The sequence below is a fragment of the Pseudorasbora parva genome, chromosome 15, assembly GCF_024679245.1.
Source record: "Pseudorasbora parva isolate DD20220531a chromosome 15, ASM2467924v1, whole genome shotgun sequence".
In the NCBI taxonomy this organism is placed as follows: Eukaryota; Metazoa; Chordata; class Actinopteri; order Cypriniformes; family Gobionidae; genus Pseudorasbora; species Pseudorasbora parva.
This window is the reverse complement of record NC_090186.1, coordinates 41,346,130-41,365,798: the sequence shown is the minus strand read 5'-3', so window position 1 is coordinate 41,365,798 and position 19,669 is coordinate 41,346,130. Positions and strand designations below refer to the sequence as shown.

Here is a 19,669-nt window from a genome sequence, read left to right as displayed (position 1 = left end):
AGACGGCACATTCTGCAGCACTGAATCAGAAAGGCTTTAGATTTCTTGAAATAGATTCAGAGCAATGCAAACTTCAGTGTTTTAGACACACTTATAATTGTATCAATGTGTTGAGTTTAGATCTGTGCTCTCTTATTCACATATGCTATGGTTTTAACAGTGCCATAACTTTGACCCTGTTTATACCTGGCATTAACATCATTTTTTTGTGATTTGATCACAAAGCACTAAATACAGATGTAAACGGGATCTAAAATACTCATGATCGATCACTGAAACCACAAAGGCTGCATTTACACTGCAGGTCTTGAAGCCCATGCCGATTTGTTAACTAGCTATATCCGATTTCTTTTAAAAGTGACCGATATCTGCATTTGTACACGTAACAAAACAACACAAGGTAGATGTACTGAGCCGGAAAAGCTTAGGCCGAAAAGGAAGTAAAAATGGTGATTTTTAATCGCGCTTTGCAATGGACGCAAACGAAATGAGCAAAACATTGAGTTGAGCCCTATGGTTGAGCCTATGTCCTCCACTGCCCCGTTGAAAAGAGTCATGTGATCGCGTTTGGTCACCTGACTTGATGTCATTCGCCACTGTCGCTTTTCAGTGACATATAACTTGCATTGACAGGAATATCTGATCTGTTCGCTTACATTGCAGATATGAATGCATGTGTCCGATTCATATCAGATTTATTTTCACACATGAATGAGTCCTGAAACCGATCTGAGAGTATCTGAATCTATGTGCCTTTTTTCCTGCTTGTGCCACATGGGAGGAAAAGATCAGAACTGGGTCACTTGAACCATGCAAATCAATGCAACCATTTAGAGGTTGTCAGAAACTCAACTAATGTGTAGTGTAAATGCTATCCATCCTGATCAATGCCCAACTTAACAATCGTTCTGCGCAAAAGTGCACATAAACAAGCAATTTAAACTATGCCATGTTTTACTAAAACCAAGCAGCAACCTTGTGGTCTCTCTCTTGAATCCAACACAGAAGCGACTTAAATTTCAATGTATCGACTGTCCGCTAGAGACAGGCTCCTGAAGGGAGTCAATCCATAGATAAGACATTTTAAAGAATGTTTGTAATCAAACAGTGGACAGTAGTCATTGACTTCCATAGTAGGAAAAAATAGGTTACAACATTCTTTAAAATCTTTTTTTTGCATTCCACAAAAAAAAAAAAAAAAAAACTCAAACAGGTTTGGAACACATGAGGGCGAGTAAATGACAGTACATTTCCCTTTATTGTTTTAGGAAACTCTGATGACCCCATTGACCTAGCAGTTCAAAAACTTAAGCAGAAAATAAGAAAAGAAATTAAAAAAAAAAAAAAAAAATATATATATATATATATATATATATATATATATATATATATATATATATATATATATATATATATATATATATATATATATATATATATATATATAAATATATATATATATATATATATATAACATTTATTTTCTTATTTATATATATAGAAATGATACAGAAATGAAAATATTTATCTTCATTTCTGCTTATATATAAGCAGAAATGAAGATACATATTTTTAAATCACTGCCAATATCCTGGGAGAAAATGTACATAGTACCGGTTCTCTAAAGCATCTTTAAATCACATTTCAATTAAGGTCAGTGTTAATAGCATGTACGGCAAAAATGCAAGTGGGTCTCATGGGGAGACGGCCCTCAAATCTCATTCTGTTTCCTCTCTCATGAAACTCGAAGCTTCAGCGTCGACAGACAGGTGAGTGGACGAGCCACCCCTCATTCCCAAAAGAGCTTTAAAAGCTTCACTCCTAATCCCTTAACTAAATATTTTCAGATTATTCAGTCCGTTGATGCGGTGAGTGTTTGCTCCTCCGGAGATTAAGAGATCAGGAATGCTCAGGTGGGAATGTGAAGGTGAAGATCATGACCGAGACGAGCGACAGCAAAGACACCTAGAGGAAAATGTTATTGCTCAGATGTTGCTCTTTCATATCGCAGGTGTTTTATGTTTCAGTGCCTTTTTTGGGGGTCATTTTCTCCATTTTTTTCTCCATGCATTTCATTTTGTAGCAAACGATTGAGAAATTAAAAAGATCTCATTTGTGATTTGACTGAATAAAATGTTATTGTGAAGCCAGTAGTCTTCATCTCATCCGTCACTTATGTGTGTGTGCCAAGTGAGTGTGGATGTGTTGTTTCCTCTCAGCTCATCGGCTCTGAATAGGTTCTGTGTACACACTAGTGTGTGAGAGAGAGATGCATCGAATGGGGGCTCATTCAGGACCTGCAGTGGAGGAGGATGTTTTCAGCCCTTCTGGGTGGTACTGTGGACGCCCCTGATGCAGATAGTATTGTCAATGTGAAAAGGTGATGTGTTACAAAAGAAAAGAAGGAAGGGCGAGAGAGATGCATGCTGGGATACATGTGCAGGTATACTGTCTGCGACAATGGGGCTCTTTGGCTCTAGAGAGACTTATCTATGTATACACTAGTAACCAGTAGACGAACGCACACACGCAAATGCTCAAACCTTCACATGTACATGTAAAATTCTCTCATTTTAATCAGATATCTTAAAGGGATAGAGCACACACAAATTAAAATTCTGTCAATTATTCTGTCATCATAGATGCTGCGTGACACGAGAATGAACCTCATTGGTTCTCTCTGAAGCTCAAACGTGCGGCGTAACACGAGAATGAACCTCATTGGTTCTCTCTGAAGCTCAAACGTGCGGCGTAACACGAGAATGAACCTCATTGGTTCTCTCTGAAGATCAAACGTGCGGCGTAACATAAGAATGAACCTCATTGGTTCTCTCTGAAGCTCAAACGTGCTGCGTAACACGAGAATGAACCTCATTGGTTCTCTCTGAAGCTCAAACGTGCTGCGTAACACGAGAATGAACCTCATTGGTTCTCGCTGAAGCTTAAACGTGCTGCGTAACACGAGAATGAACCTCATTGGTTCTCGCTGAAGCTCAAATGTGCTGCGTAACACGAGAATGAAGCTCATTGGTTCTCGCTGAAGCTCAAACGTGCTGCGTAACACAAGAATGAAGCTCATTGGTTCTCGCTGAAGCTCAAATGTGCGGCGTAACACGAGAATGAAGCTCATTGGTTCTCGCTGAAGCTCAAATGTGCTGCGTAACACGAGAATGAACCTCATTGGTTCTCGCTGATGCTCATACGTGCTGTGTAACAAGAGAATGAAGCTCATTGGTTCTTGCTGATGCTCATACGTGCTGTGTAACAAGAGAATGAAGCTCATTGGTTCTCGCTGATGCTCATACGTGCTGTGTAACACGAGAATGAACCTCATTGGTTCTCGCTGAAGCTCAAACGTGCTGTGTAACAAGAGAATGAAGCTCATTGGTTCTTGCTGAAGCTCAAACGTGCTGTGTAACACGAGAATGAACCTCATTGGTTCTTGCTGAAGCTCAAACGTGCTGTGTAAAACATTCTCACAAGTCAAGCAAACAACCTTGAGCTTCCGTTTACCCAGTCCCACTGAATTTTTGGGTGAACTATCCCATTAATATCTTGGGGGACTATATGTTAAAATTATCATAATTCTAAACAACATTTAAGACTTTTTAGTTTGTAAATAGGCACTTGTGTCCACTGTTCACAGACACAAAACTGTCCTTGACTGATCAAAAGGTCCCAAAGAAAATAAAAACCCACTTGACCCACTGTAAAAACGGTACAGTCACACTCATTAGTTTACAATAAACAGATTAAGAAATGCAATTAAACGTGATCTTAGGAGTTATACGTCTCACCTCTCAAATCACCCCCTCATTTGTTCCATGTCGGTGATAAGAGGCTTTAATCATCGGCTCGGTCTCAGGAGAAACAGTCTGACGTTCATGGTCTGCCTACAATATCTTTGCTAATGGGTTCAGGCCGCAGTCTCACCAGATATTACAAGGATATCAATGACAGGAGCCTGTCGACTATCAGCCAATAATGTTAAACATGAATATTAACATTTACTCGGTTAGTAGAAAAAATAAAATAATGCCAGACAAAGGCAGAATAATGCTGAAAACTAACAGCAGCTAAATGATAAATGACATGATTGCATTGTACATTTTAATATTATAATAGCCTATTTACTATAAAGTTTTGTTTAAGTAAAATCTACTTACATATACAGCCAAATATGTCCAAACAAACATTTGCCTAATGCTCATTGATTTGAAATGCTATAAAGCACTTACAGACTGCTTTAGACAGTCGAGGTGTGGGAAGAGAGGCAGCTTTTATTAGACATTAAAAAGAGAGACTGATTAACTGCAGGTGTCAATTTCCATTTACATTTACTTCTGTTGATCTTCTGCTTGATTGAGTTTTAATAGGCGGCCAGAGCTCAGGAAAATGGCGACATGGTCTTACAAATCATGTCGACATGTGGTTCGATTGGACATATTTGTAGCTTTAGAGTGGTCTGTTTAGCACTATTATATTATTATAAGCAGTGATGGACAGTAGCATTCCTAAAGCGCAGCAAGCTAAAGCCACAATATGTAATTTTCCACCGCTAGAGGTCACTTATTCAAAACAAAGGCATAGCTTGATGATGCCTGGATTTCATCGAGCTTTTATTTTGCCACAGACGAGAGCTTTTGCTTTTTCCGGCCATGTGTACGCAGCACTGTTTTATCATATTAGATCCATTATTTGATTGTGTTGAAAGTTGTTATCATGCTTCTATTCTATTCATGTGCATCTACTATGAGACAGTTGTTCACACTGCAGTGAGCTAGATTGATAGGCATGGTAAAACTGATGGTAAATCAAGAACACCAGATTTAAACAACAAGACTGACCGTGTTGAGTTTAAAACAATTCTTTTTTTGTCGATGAATGTATCCAAACAGTTGCTCATCTGTCTAATAAAACACTAATGTATTGCTCATAGTTAATGTTAAATGAAACCTTGTAAAGTGTTGCCCTAAACACAATGTTTAGCCTGATAGAGAAAAATATATATTGTTGATAAAATATATAAATATTTTTAAATGCATCATTGTTTAGTAACCTCTGTTGAGTGACATTGAGAAAAACCCACAAAAATATATATTTTTTCTATTAATTCGTTCATTCATCGTTACATCTCACAATAATATTTGTCTGTTAAACAAAAATTAAGTAAGTAATTACTAAAGCTGCAAGATATAACCGCAAATGAAATAAATATATTTTAACAAGCTATTGTAACATAATAGGAAACCGTTCGGCCGCTCATTTCTCCAAGCTGCAGTGAGTGACCCAGTGACCTCTGTTTCTATATTAAAGCATCTTTGGGGTTTCAATGGTTTCGACAAAAAAAAAACGGAACTCGAGGGGTGTGTGGTGTCATGGACTGGCGACGCATGGTCCATGTCCTGGTTAAAATTGTTTATTTCTCTGGATTTAAACATTTTTGGAAAAATTTTGAATAAAGTACACAAGTCAACAAAATATATAACATTGTTCAAATGGTTTTTGGATATTTTAATCAAAAAATCTTATAGTGTGCCTTTAATTTAACCATGGACTAACTACATTTCTCAGTAGCTATGGCATCGTTGCTATTTTTAAGTCATAAAGCTTTCAGTTATGTAGATTTTTTTTTATTAAAAACATAGCTAGCAGGTATTTCAGAAAAACAAAAACAAAAAACTTGTGCACCGGCTGCTCAGAATCAGAACAGGCGATGTCCGATTTAGAAATGACTTTTTCGAATCACTTCATTTCGGCAGTTCTGCCCGCCAATCATGGAAGTCACACGTTATTGATTTGAGTTTGAGTCTCTTCATAAGCTAAGAACACTTGAAAATCTGATCTCTTGGTGGCGCTATTGATTTTGAGAACCCTCTACTTGGCTCAAATGGGGTCAGGTGACATTAAACCCCATTTTAATTCAGCATGTGTTGTCCAGTACACACATCTCCATGCCTCAGGATACAGTAGGGTCAGTATTATGATTATCATATTCCAGGTGCATGAGATTAGTAAGCTTTATAAGAAAATAAACGGGAAGAAGTAGGCTAGGCCTAATTATTCAATGTTTGTATTTCGTCAGTCCGAAAATAACTGCTTTCATATCGAAGATACCCAACATATTCAGGTGAGGAGACAAGTTCATGTTAGCTAGTGAGAACTTTCTGCTTGTGGTTTGGATTTGTTTTGTTTGGCCAATAATAATGGCGTCTGAATGATCATTACACTAGATTCTATATTTATGATTGACTCAAGTCAATCAAATGTGAATGCGATGAGCTCGTAAGACTTAAGAAGTGGGAAGTAGGAAATTTCTGATAGCACGTGAAGGCAGCATAAGTAAAAAAAAAAAAAAAAAATTAAAAAAAAAAAACCATTTTTTTTACAGTCTATGGTAAAAACCTAGAAACCCCGGAAAATCACCTAGAACATTCTAAATGCATAGCGACAGAGGCCTTTTCGGTGTATTGTAACATTCTAAAATTAATTAAAATGTTAACATTCCAAAGAGTTAGTGATTCTGAAACAGAATGTTGCATGTCTGATGTGCGTTGATGTATTTAAACGACATCTGTCAAGTTAGAGAGTTAACAGTAGAGTTGGAAATGCAAGGACTGGCATATTTTTGTCTTTGTTATGTGGCATGTTTGAACATGTAATAATTGATGACTTTGATCACATGAAAATATAAACATTTGAAAATGTCATGAGATCACAGAAAGACGGTGTTTTATTGTTAGTCTAACCAATAAACCAGCCAATAAGAACGTATGTTTTAGTCATTTCAAGTGTTTTCAATGAGGCATTTTGTTATTTTTTCCCTTTTAATGGACGCACAGCACACATTTGAGTGTTATGCAGGGAGGAAACTGCAGCAGACCACCCACCCCTGCACATCTGAAACGGGGTCCAGAGAGGGTAATTATGCTTTTTTTTCTTGGGTCATACAAGTCTTGCTCGTTAAAAAAATTAGAGGAGTGACGGGTGGTTGTATGCTGGAATATGCCAAAGACTGCTGGGTCAAGAAACTCATGGGCCAAATGAATTTTGCTGTTCATGAAGGATGTCATTCATATGATGATCGTCCTCATTGTGTGTGAGAGATCATCTTGCTCTGTGAATCTAATGACACCTGTCAAGAAGGTCAAGGTCTAGGTCATATTTTAACTTAAAGGGTTAATTCACCCAAAATTAAATTGATGTCATTAATGACTCCCCCTAATGTCGTTCCACACCCATAAGACCTCCGTTCATCTTCAGACACAATTTAAGATATTTTATATTTAGTCCGAGAGCGTATCTAAATGTATGCTCACTATGTCCAGAAAGGGAATAAAAACATAATCAGAGTAGTCCATATGAGACATCAGTGGGTTAATTAGTCTCTTGAAGCATCGAAAATACATTTTGGTCCAAATATAACAAAAACTACAACTTCATTCAGCATTGTCTTCAGATCGCGTGTCAAACTGCTGAAATCAAGTGACATTGGCGATCCGAATCATGAATCAATACGCTGATTCATAACCTTTTGAATTTTTATTTGAGGATTGAAAACAAACGAGGAAGAGAAGACAATGCTGAATAAAGTCGTAGTTTTTGATATTTTTGGACCAAAATGTTTTTTGGATGCTTCAAGAGACTCTAATTAACCCACTGATGTCTCATATGGACTACTTTGATGATGTTTTTATTCCCTTTCTGGACATGGACAGTATAGTGTGCATACACTTAGATACGCTCTCGGACTAAATATAAAATATCTTAAACTGTGTGTGAAGATGAACGGAGGTCTTACGGGTGAGGAACGGCATTAGGGTGAGGAGTTAATGACATCAATTTCATTTTTGGGTGAACTAACCCTTTAAAGCCAAATGAAAAAGATAGCATTAGGCACTACTTAAAATAATAGTCCACCTAAAAAAACGATGCTGTCTTTATTTACTCACCCTCATGGCAATTTCTCTTTTAAAAAAAATCCTGTTGTCATTGGTGTGCAGTGACTTCTGGGGTAGGCAAGCGGCGAAGGATCCATCTGTTCATTGCCAGTGAAGTGGCCTTAGCAGGGTGCAGCCTCTGAATTGGGACACAGCTAGAAGGTGCAAGATGCAGGCCGTAGGTAAGAGGGGGGGCGATGTGTGTCACAAAACCCGCACTGATCGCCGCTGTTTGTAAGCAAAGCCGAGCAGAGAGATTATCTGCTGTAAGAGCTGTGGGTTGTTGTAAATGATCTGTTGTGTGGGTGATAAACCCTGTCAAGCGCACCTCTAGCGCGGCACCTGGGCTTAAAGAAAGTCATGCTCGGATTTGTCTCTTGTGCAAGATTAAAATCAAGATGCGGTTGACTTCGGGGTAGGACTGAGGAGTTTGTTTAACTCTAATGAATAGTTCTAATTTTGCACAAAGATATTCCTGCAGGGATCTTTGGGAGTCCTGTGTATCCCAGGGTTTGCTTGGCTGCTACAGAATGAGATAGAGATGTTTTAATCATTGCAAACAATCCGTATAGGAAACTTTGAGCTGTGTGTGCATTTTTTGTGTATTCCTCACAGTGTTAATCATCAGCGCTAATTACAACAAACCCATGAACAGACTGACTGGAATCTGTAAAGATTCTGAGGACGATTGCGGCATAATGTACACAGCCAACCACAGCTTCGCATTCGGTTCATCCAAAAGAAACAGCAGGAAGCCCACAATAAATATTGTGACTGAAAATAGAAATAGCTTTAAATAGAATTTCCTTTTTATAACTCGTTGTGCACGTCTAACAAGCTCCATCAGCCAATCGATTCTGTCGTTACAGATTAAAGCAAATTACAGATCGAGAATTTGTTCTAATTGCTGCGATTAAATGGTTGGAAACGGGTGATAGCATCTCTCAGCCCTCCACCCACTAAAGAACGAGACTCAGCCATTAAATTATCCAGCTATCAGGAGTGGTGGAGTCCTGCTTTGAAGTTGTTGGTTTAGAGAAATGGCGGGCCTCGATTATGGGCAAAATTAGGGTGGCAGGCCGACCGGGAAGGCGCCGCGGCGTAAAGGGTCAACACCGAGAGAGGGCGGGAGCCAGTCGACATGTTACTGCCATTTCTGAGAATAATGTGTTGTTTCTGGAAACAGGCAAATTAATCTAATGGGTTTGTAAATGAATAAAATCCTATAGGCATGAAATAAACCTGAATCAAACTCATTCGTATTCGTCTGTTTATGGTAAAAACGTATGAATCTTGGTAAAGTTTTAGCATGGGTTCTAAAATGTCACCTGACCCCATTTGATAATCCTCAAAATCTCTAGCGCCACCAAGAGTTTCAAGTGCGCTTCAGCTTTTAAATTTTTTACTAAAATACCTTGATTTTTAGACCAAGTCAGTAAAATACTTTCATTAATTTAAAAAAATAAAAAAAGATTAATTACTAACAATTATTGTAATCATAACATTAGAAATGGGATCATATACTCTACCGTTCCAAAATGGGGTCAGTAAGATATTTTTATGTTTTTGAAAAGTCATAATAATAATTAATAATAACTGTTTTCTATTGGAATATATTTTAAAATGTGAATTTTCAGCATCATTACTCCAGTCTTCAGTATCACATGATCTTTCAGAAATCATCCTAATAATTTTTTGGTGAAATTATAATGTTCAAAAACACAGCTTTTTTTAAAGTAAAACAAAATTTTAATTTTTTTAAATGTATTTGTTGTCTCTTTTGATCAATTTTTATTACATTCTTGCTTTTTTAAAAAATCAATGTTATCCCAAACTTTTGAACAGTAGTGCTATAGGTCTTTATAGCACGAGAATGTAAATAAATGGTACAACAGTTAAATGTAGCCCTTTATGTTGCGGCTTCCATTTCTGTTCTCGTAATAGCCCACCTTGGTAAATGTGGGTTATCAAAAGACGTCAGGAAATCCTCAATTTCATCCACGGAAGGCTCATCTCCGAGTATGGATACGGAGTTTGGGCTGCCGTGAATTCCCTGTAGCCACAGACAGTTAAAGAGGCACTGATGCACACCGATCAGAACACATCATTTGGGCTGGAGCTCACACGGACAGATGGGAAAATGACAGGGTGAGTCAAACCAAGGGGAAGAATGGGTTTCCTGTGCACAGAATATTCCTGATCTATGATGATAGCGCAGGAATGACCGTCCACAATCAGGGCCCCTGGAGGGGAAGTCTCACAGAACAACATCTACAGAGGGCTCGGGCATAATCTTGTTCATCTAAAGGGACGCTAGAGTAGAGCAGGACACAAAATATTAATCAAATGTCAACACTTTTAAAAATAAAGGGGGTTTTCACACGGAAGAACTTTTGTCACAATCTAAAAAAACTGGGTTAATAGGACTGAACACGTCTTGGGTTAATTTTAACCAGAACATTTTGTTGTTTATTTAGCCCAGCATAATGGGTTGATTCATTTTTACTATACTACTACTACTCACTTATTTATTTACTTCATACATGAATTAATGTTTACAGATTATCTTAAATCCTCTCAATTTATACTTCACACATCCACTGGTTTTGCATGATAATTCATCATATTTTAAATTATAGCATATTGTTTTAATACATATTGCCTACATTTAGCTAATTTAACAAACATTAAAAGTCAAAAATCCTACATTAAGTAATAAATGTCCAAAGTGTAACCCGTCTCTGTTATCCTGTTTCTACCGTAACTGCGCTGGATATCGTGCCGGAGCTTGTATAGTGTTCAGCGGGGGACTTCTAACTTCAGACGCCGGATTGCGTTTCACTCGTAGCCAAAATATGCTGTGAGTGATTGGCTCCATAACCTGTCCATAAACAAACAGTGAACAGCTCTGAGGAGTGCGGATATATTCTAAAATCCCAAGTATATGTATTCTGTATCTTTTTGAATAAAATCATAAATGTTATGCAAAGGGAAAGGCATCAGGCGTTTCCATCATGTGAAAAGGCATACAGCAATTTGATGGACTTTGGCACCGCTCTCTCCTTTAAGAGTGTAACTGACAAACAATTGCATGGTGCACTTTTTTACTCAGGGCAAGACCTTTTCTGGATTGAGATAGCTTTAAATCGGGTCTGAATCCTGATATTGACATTGTCTTAAATCCAACCACAAAAAAATAGACCACACCTGTGGAAAAGTGTCCATTAAACACCCATCAGTGGGTTAATGGTGTGAATCTATTTGGATGCACTTGTTGTATATGTCACTAATGCTTTACAGTGACTGCTAGGCCCATATTTCTTTTCAACACCTAAAACCTGTAATACCCTGATGCAGGACTCTGAATAGACTCCGACATGCTGTTGTGTGTATATACACGTACGTCTATGTTTAGGTTACTAACAGGCCACCTAAATATTTATGTTACTAACATTTCATTGTGGTAACACCTCTGCGAGACAGGATGGCATCACTGAAATGTATACAGCGACATGTTCAACATACTGCCACTTTGATTTCAATTTAGCCCATTATCTGATTAAAAGAGGCAGGATTGAACGTTTACTATATCCGTATCTAATCTGACTGTCTCCTGGGATTAAACTAGAGATAGTTGGGGGTTTTCCAGCATCTCATTTGGGAATGTTTATGTAACCCTTACAATCATTTGGGCTGTTTGTTTCGGGTCCAGCCGGTGGTAATGAAGCCAGTTGAACTTAACTGCAAAGAAACCGTTTGAAAGCTCTGTTTGTTTTCACTCAGTCTTATCGAAAGATTTGAGAGCAATTACACTTTGATTTAATTGCTATTAGATTTAAACTGACTTCAGTCATCAGAAAGCAAGCCAAGAGCTTTAATGGAGTTTAGTAATCGTGGGTGGCATATGGTTAAAAAGTCTTTAAATGCAGTATCCAGAATTATTTGATACTATATAATTAATAAATATAAAAATGTGTTCTTGGTGTGTTAAAGGTGTGTGTATGTGTGCGTGCATGCGTGTGTGTTATATGCATCATGTTATCAAATTTATTACAATTTTCCTTCTTCACAAAAATGTCTGTCAAAAATAGGACAAAAAAATAGCTTTGAATTATTTTACATTTACTTTCAAATATTTTAAACCCGTCTATAATAAATTAAGGCATTGCAAATGCAGATTAGAATACTGAAATTGGGCATTTTACATGATCTTCACACCATGAAAATAACTAGATCATTTTTAAAACATTTAGCTTGTTATTTATCTTTGCAGACCTGCAATGATTCAGTTCTTTGTTAATCAACCAGTGCATGTTTTGGCTCACTCTGTCCTGTTTTATAGGCTAATATTTTCACATATTAAATGCATCCCAGCAACTTTATGTACAAAACATCAGGGGTAATGAACTTCGGTAATGTTTCAGTGAGAAAAATGTTTTAAAGACATTTTTGCATGTTAATTTTGCAGTACTGGAATGCAGTTAATATGAAAAACGGCCTATAGTTTAAGAGAATAATTTTTAAAAGAACAAGCCTACATCAAGAAAACAAACTGATTAAAGAATATAAAGGTATCCCAAATAAAGTGTTTCACTAGTTACAATGCACTTCATGGGCTATATAAGTTTGTGTGTGTGTGCGTGTGAGAGTGTGAGAGAGAGAGAGAGAGAGAGAGAGAGAGAGAGAGAGAGAGAGAGAGAGAGAGAGAGAGAGAGAGAGAGAGAGAGAGAGAGAGAGAGAGAGAGAGAGAGAGAGAGAGAGAGAGAGAGAGAGAGAGAGAGAGAGAGAGAGAGAGAGAGAGAGAGAGAGAGAGAGAGAGAGGAGAGAGAGAGAGAGAGAGAGAGAGAGCGCGCTCTCATTAAGCTGATGTAAATGTCACGATCCATATTTAATGACTCGCACATCAAAATAATTTGAAAACATTCTTAGCTGAAATCAATCAAATATGCTCTCTCTCCTATATAGGCTGAAGTAGGCTAGTCTACTGTAGGCATGTGCCGATATCAATTTTTCATGTTGCGATTAATTGATGAAGTTTTATCACGATATACGATATTATCACAATATTGAAATAAGTTGCAAAAAAAAGTGTTGCCATAGCATAACAGCTTTAAGAACTATTTTTGTAAGAACAAAAATAACTGAATCTTTAAATACAATAATGCACCAAAAATATATACAGCTCTGGAAAAACATTAAGACCCTAATTGAGAAATCAATGTTAAGTGGTCTCTTGATATTTTTCAGAGCTGTAAAAGTACAATTTTCAAACAGATTAAATTGCAAAAAAATGAGGCTATAAAGAACAACAGGTAGGCTTACAAATTGCAATAAGGTCTCATTATTTAATGCATTAACTAAGATTGAGCAATAGCTACATTTGGTACAGAAAATAATGTTTTTGTTAATGTTAGTTAAGAAATACTGATCATTGTTAGTTTTATCTTAGGTCCATTAACAAAGTTATTTTGATTTTGATTTTAATGTTATTAAACAGTAACTAAGAAATTAACATAGAATGATTCATTCTTTACAAGTATTTTTCATTGTCAGTTTGGTGAATAATGAATTAACATGTTAACTAATGTAGTCATATGTCTCAAAGTTTTACTGAACAATAACAGAACGTTCTAATTATTAGGGCATGTAGTCCAGATTAAAACATAAAAATGTTTAAGTTTGAAAATAAATAGCCTATTAAGTCTTTAAGTATTAAGTATTTGGTGCTTTGATGAACAACATTGAGATTACAAAAACGAATGGCTGTTTTAAAAACTACACGCGTTTTTTTTTTTTTTGTTTGCTGGTTTCCGGGGTAACCGGCTTCATTCTGCAGTTCATCAGCGCCCTCTGCTGTCACTGAGCGGCACTTCAGCAGCGCGTCTCCTTCACCGGTTCAGTCATGTGCAAACGCACGTTGGGCTTGTTTATATCTGAGCGCGTGTCCCTTTGACGCAGAATACAGCGGTGTTGAGCATTTATACGGTTGATGGGCAAATTATTCTTGAATGCATTATAAAAAATTATAAATTGTTAATAAATTATTATTTACGATATTTTAAAGTGCCCACGATATCGTGCATATTCATTATCGTGATAAATCGCATTATCGAAAATTGGCACATGTCTAGTCTACTGACACAGTTTGGCGAATTGTCATCTAGCGACTTTTTGAGCAGACTTTAGCAACTTTCTATTTATTTACTAAGTATTTAACTTTCTATTTAAATACTTGGAGACACTGGATTTTTCTTTTAGTAGCCTACGGTCAGAGCAATTATAAAAACAGGAGACAGAAAATGTTTCTCAAAAGTTTCATTTAATGTAGGCTGTAGGTATACTTGCTAAATTCTGCAATGTAGATTTTTTTTATGTTCTATGGCCTTTTTCTTCTCATGCAGTAATTTAAACTAAAGTGTTTAAGGCACTCGAGTTCAGGCACAAAACATGTTACCCACTGGTCAAGTCGACTAGCTAAATAATGTTAGGCTACATTAGGCTATTTATGTAAGTTAGAGTTCTGCCGTTATCTAAAAAAGAAAAAAAGAAGAAGAAGAAGAAAAAACAAAACTATATCCGGTGTGTAGCAAAAGAAAATGTTTATTAAAAGCTTATTTAAAAAATATAAAAAGGAACTTGTAAAATATAAAGAAAAATGTTAGCCTCGGCTACCCTCAATAACCATGTTAAATCTTTATTTCAAATGAGTTTTACAGACTGATCGAATTTTGTCCAACAGCAGCACTACATATGTCTTACCCATGGTCTTCCAAGGAATAAAAAACACTGAGCCCATCTCAAACGTCCACAATCTACACACACACACACACACACACACACACACACACACACACACACACACGCGCACACGCGCGCACACACACACACACACACACACACACACACACACAGCGTTGTTTCGGGTTCAAGCGTCACGGCGTGATATTTCTATTCTGATGATGCAACACCGCCATCTATTGACCGGGAGAGACTACTGCAAACACAAACGTGCAGCAATATTCAGTGTTTCTAATAATTATAAAGTATGCCACTAGGCCACTATCATTTGGCCTAGTATGTTAATGGATCAACATATTTTCTTGATCGCAGAACAACATTCCTGTCTGAAAATGTAGTCCTAACCATACTCATAACTCGTTCCAAAAACCAGAGATGATTGGTGAATAGATGTAGAAGCACCTAACCCTAGTCTTAAGCCTAAACTTGATAAACGTGAAAAACTGTAAACGTGTAAACGTAAACGTGTCTGATTGGTTGATTGGGATGTTGTTCCAGGATCATAAATAAAGATGTTTATCCAGGAAATCACATTCAATATTAACAGAGGGAGAGTACTTTAACTGACTTAAATGAATTACCAAAAGAAAATTTATAAGAAATCACGTTTCAAAAAGGCATTTTATCGTTTTAATAGCCTAAGTAAAACAGTTTTCAAATATACTCCCCACAATATTTAACCTATAAAGCATATATCTGATCACGGACATTAACAAGAATGAAGTTTTGAAGTTTGACCAGATCAAACCCAATGCACAATTAACTTCTGGAAAATCACTTCAGTCGTGCTCTTTCTGTCTTATAAAACTGATCCAGCAGTTGTCCATCTTCCATCTCATCGCTGACATAAATCAGAGCTCCATTAATGGATAACCTCTGAAGATTTTCTCTGCACTTTGCAAAAAATGTCTGATGGAAAAGCCTGTGAAACTGAATGATGGCTGGCCTGTTAGAAATAAAATGAAAGAATGCAAAAGTTAAGAAAAATCATATGCATTGTCTTCCAAAACATTCATCAGCAGGGTAAAGCACCTGCAGGTACGGCCGTCTACATCGGGATCATCTTGTGCGGCCTGAGCAGCCTGTCTTCACATGGAGCTCAACGATAGGCCGGGGAATTGAATGGAAGTTGTAAAAATAGATGAAAAAATCCAGAAAAAGAATTCATCCTCATTTGGCTGTGACGGTGGTCTGGGTTTTTTTGTCCCGGGTGTATCCTCAGCAGCTGAAATCACTGAAGATGTTTGTGTTTGCAGGGAAAATATCACATCTATCATTCATTTGGGGGCTTGTAGGCCAGAACCGTTTCCACATTTGACATACGGCTCAGTCAAGCGGTTTCATGTTACGCTGCTTTCCAAAAGCCCATTCTCAGTCACTGCAGATTCATCAAACCCTCACCTTTCATTTTACCTGACCCCATATAACAGAGTTAAAGCACAGACAGACAGACATTGTTTAAAAGTTCCTGTGGGGTGAAAATGGTGACTTTTTTTTGATGTTGTTTGTTTGTATGTCTATGTGGTGTTTTTAATATGCCTTAAGACAAACCATGTGCAAATGCATATGTCAAGAACATTGCTGAGTATGTTCTCCCTAAACTGCAGTGAAAAAAGTCTTAAAAATGTGGTTTGAAATCACTGGTGTTTCTGACGGCACAAACTACCTTGTAACCAATCACGTTTAAGTGTGAACGTCAAGGAGTGGATCTGAGCTGGTGTGTGGAGTGGAGGCGGGGCTAATTTGCATATTGAGAGGCAAGATCAATATTAAAACACGTTTAAATATGTAATTTTGGTGATCAAAGATGAGTTTCAGATTTAGTTTTTTAAATATTTTGAAAGAAATCTGCTCACCAAGGCTGCGTTTATTCATTAAAAATGGATTGGATTTGGAGTGGATTGTGGAAAATTATTACAATTTAAAATGACTCTTTTCTATTTGAATATATTTTAAAATGTCGCCTAATTTATTCCTGTGATCAAAGCTGTATTTTCAGCATCATTACTCCAGTCTTCAGTGTCACATGATCCTTCAGAAATCATTCAAAGATGAGGATTTGCTGCTCAGGAAATATTTCTGATTATGTTGAAAACTGCTACTTCATATTTTTGTGGAAATCGCGTAATTTGATGAATGGAAAGTTCAAAAGAACAGTAAATTATAATTATCATGTAGCATTATAAATGTATTTTGTCATTTGTGTTCAGTTTAATGCACCCCTGATGAATAGGCCTAATATTTATAATGATAAAAGAAAACCCTTCTTGATAAATGTGAGTTTTGTTTATTATGATTGGGAGATGAAAATGTGCATAATAGGAAGTACCCAGTTATGTTCATGTATTTCAACCAAAAGCAGGAAACTTGCAGTATTTATTTTTCTTGGTCTCAGTTTGTGCCTTGAGTTTAAAACTGTGTGTGTGTAGAACATGCTGATGGGTGTATGTAGGCATTGGTCTGCTAAACACAGGCCTGAGTTTCCTCTGCGCTCCTGTCTGCTGGTGGCCCGAGCTCTCATCTGTCCGCTGTCCCTCAGGGGCCATAAATTGTTCAGATGAGATGAAGTCCTTGCGTTCCCTTCAAAACTGCTGCGTGAAACCTGCATGGCCGTGTTTTGACAGCCCGTGGCTTTAAATCATTGTTTTATGACGGCCAGGGAAAACGTGTCCGTGTTCCCGCCGCTGATTTATGTTCATTGGAGTCTGGAGAATATGATAATTTGGCTTGAGCAGATGGATAGAGAGATACCAAAGGGCTTCTGTGCCAAACGCTCTCATGCACTGCACAAATGGAGTCCACATGCTGGAGAAAGACCCTGACATCTCTGTTCATCTCCTCAACATCACGTGCCTCTTCTCCTGTCCATAATGAATTACACGCTAAGGGAGGGATCAAGTCTCATAATTCATAATTTTGAGTCATACGATCATAAAAGAGCTTAGACTGAATATAGCCAACATTACTGCACAAAAAAAAAGCTGAAATGAACTTGATGGCATTGATTTTTCAGGAACAACTGTTTTCCGAGCAGAACAGAGCAGGATGAGTGACTGGACTTTGGTTTCCTCCATGACTGTAAATTTATTTTACTTGTTCTCCTTCTACAAAGCCAACAATGTCATTGTTTACATGGACTGCCAAATCTGAATGTTGGCCTTAGTGACCAGTGTGGGGAAAAGTTTAAAAGAAATCTTTACAGTATTGCGCTACTTCCTAAAAAATAACTATATTTAGTTACTTTTTATGAAAAGTATGCATTAGGCTTCATTACTTTCACAATTACTCTCATCATGAGGATATGAGAGCTGTCAAACAATGGGAAACAAAGAAACTTGCGTTATTGATTTGAAAAAGTGACAGATATTTTGTAAGTTTAAAAATAATGTATTGCTTTAGTTACTTGAAAAAAGTAATCTGATTACATAATGCACGCAACTCGTAATGCGTCAACACTAAACATTACGGTACTTTTATAAGTTATCTGATTTACAATGTAGAATCTACAATATTAGATTTTAATAAACTTTCTTTAAAGGATGTACCCAAGAATTATTTGGAGACTTGAGGGGGCACTTTTTTTATATGCAACTAACCAGAAAAAATTAGCAACAACATTGCAATATACTTTAAAATACACAGATCACATTTGCATCAACAGAGAGAACATGGTGTTTAAGTTTTGTTTAAATCCTGGAAAACAATGCATCACAGTTTCCACAAAAATATGAAGCAGCATAGCTGTTTTCAACATTGATAATAATAATACATGTTTCTTGAGCAGCAAATCATCATATCAGAATGATTTGTGAAGGATCATGTGTCACTGAAGACTGAAATTCAGCTTTGATCACAGGAATACATTACAGTTTAAAATATACTTAAGTAGAAAAAAGTTATTTTAAATTCTAACAATATTTCACAATGTTTACGTTTATCCAATAAATGCAGCCTTGGTGAGCAGAAGAAACCAGATCTTACTCACACCAAATATTTGAGTGCATGGTGTATATTTTGATTTAGTTGTGGCAACTCTAATTCTCTCTAATGTTTTCAGTACGGCTCACACACACTGCAGGTCATGGACACTGGACAGGCGGCGGTGGTCTGACTGGAGGGACAGCGGATACCCAAACCACACTGGCACTAACTCACTCTTCTAGAGGGCCAGAGCGTCGTCCCAGACAGGCATGAGAGCGGAGCAGGAAGCCAACGAAACTAAACAGGGTTTTGGGTCATATAAGCTAGCAGATGTTCATGGCAAAACAAGTTGATCTTCACGTTTCTACATTTATTTTTAAATATAACTCCTCATATATAAATTATTTGCCTGAATAAAATAATTTAACAACATCTTGCTCATTACACACTCTTAGAAGAAAAGGTTCTAATGGCGCTACACTGTAAACAAATATTGTAAAAAAAAGTTACCTGGTTGCCTTAAAATTTTGAGTTCATTGAAATTAAAATTTTGTAGTTAATACAAAGAACTTTTTTTGAGATTCGACAACCTTTATTAAAATATTATTAAAAGATTTTGTAAGCATATTGGGTAATTGTGTGTGTTTTACTTGTGATGATGCAGTGAAACATGCCAAATAGTGCTATTTTCATGATTTATCAAATTTTTTATGTGGTTTAGATACAATAGTATTTTGAGTTTCTATTTATTAAACAAATTTCCTTCATTGTATCAACTCAAATTTTTAATTTCAATGAACTAAAATTTTTAAGGCAACCAGGTTACTTACTTTTTTAAGTTAAACCAACAAAAACCAACATTTTTTTTTACAGTGTATGTATTTGGAACCCCTTAAAGGTTCTAGAACTGGAGTTGACTCTAAAGAACCTTTTATACTAAAAAGTTTCTATAATGATAAGAAAAAAACCCTTTGGCACTTAAAAAGGGGTGTATATACACTCAAAAAAAT

At 36.7% G+C, this 19,669-nt stretch overlaps 1 long non-coding RNA gene across 2 annotated transcripts; it reads left to right on the top strand.

Annotated features, from left to right (window-relative positions):
• Window positions 1-6,014: 6,014 nt before the first annotated feature.
• LOC137042054 (uncharacterized) lies at window positions 6,015-18,941 on the top strand. 2 transcript variants are annotated; one of them, XR_010898206.1, is made up of 4 exons: window positions 6,015-6,130; window positions 6,843-6,921; window positions 8,004-8,118; window positions 18,796-18,941. It is a non-coding gene; the product is annotated as an uncharacterized lncRNA (long non-coding RNA). The 2 variants fall into 2 exon arrangements; XR_010898207.1 differs by having other exon boundaries at window positions 8,004-8,122.
• Window positions 18,942-19,669: the final 728 nt, after the last annotated feature.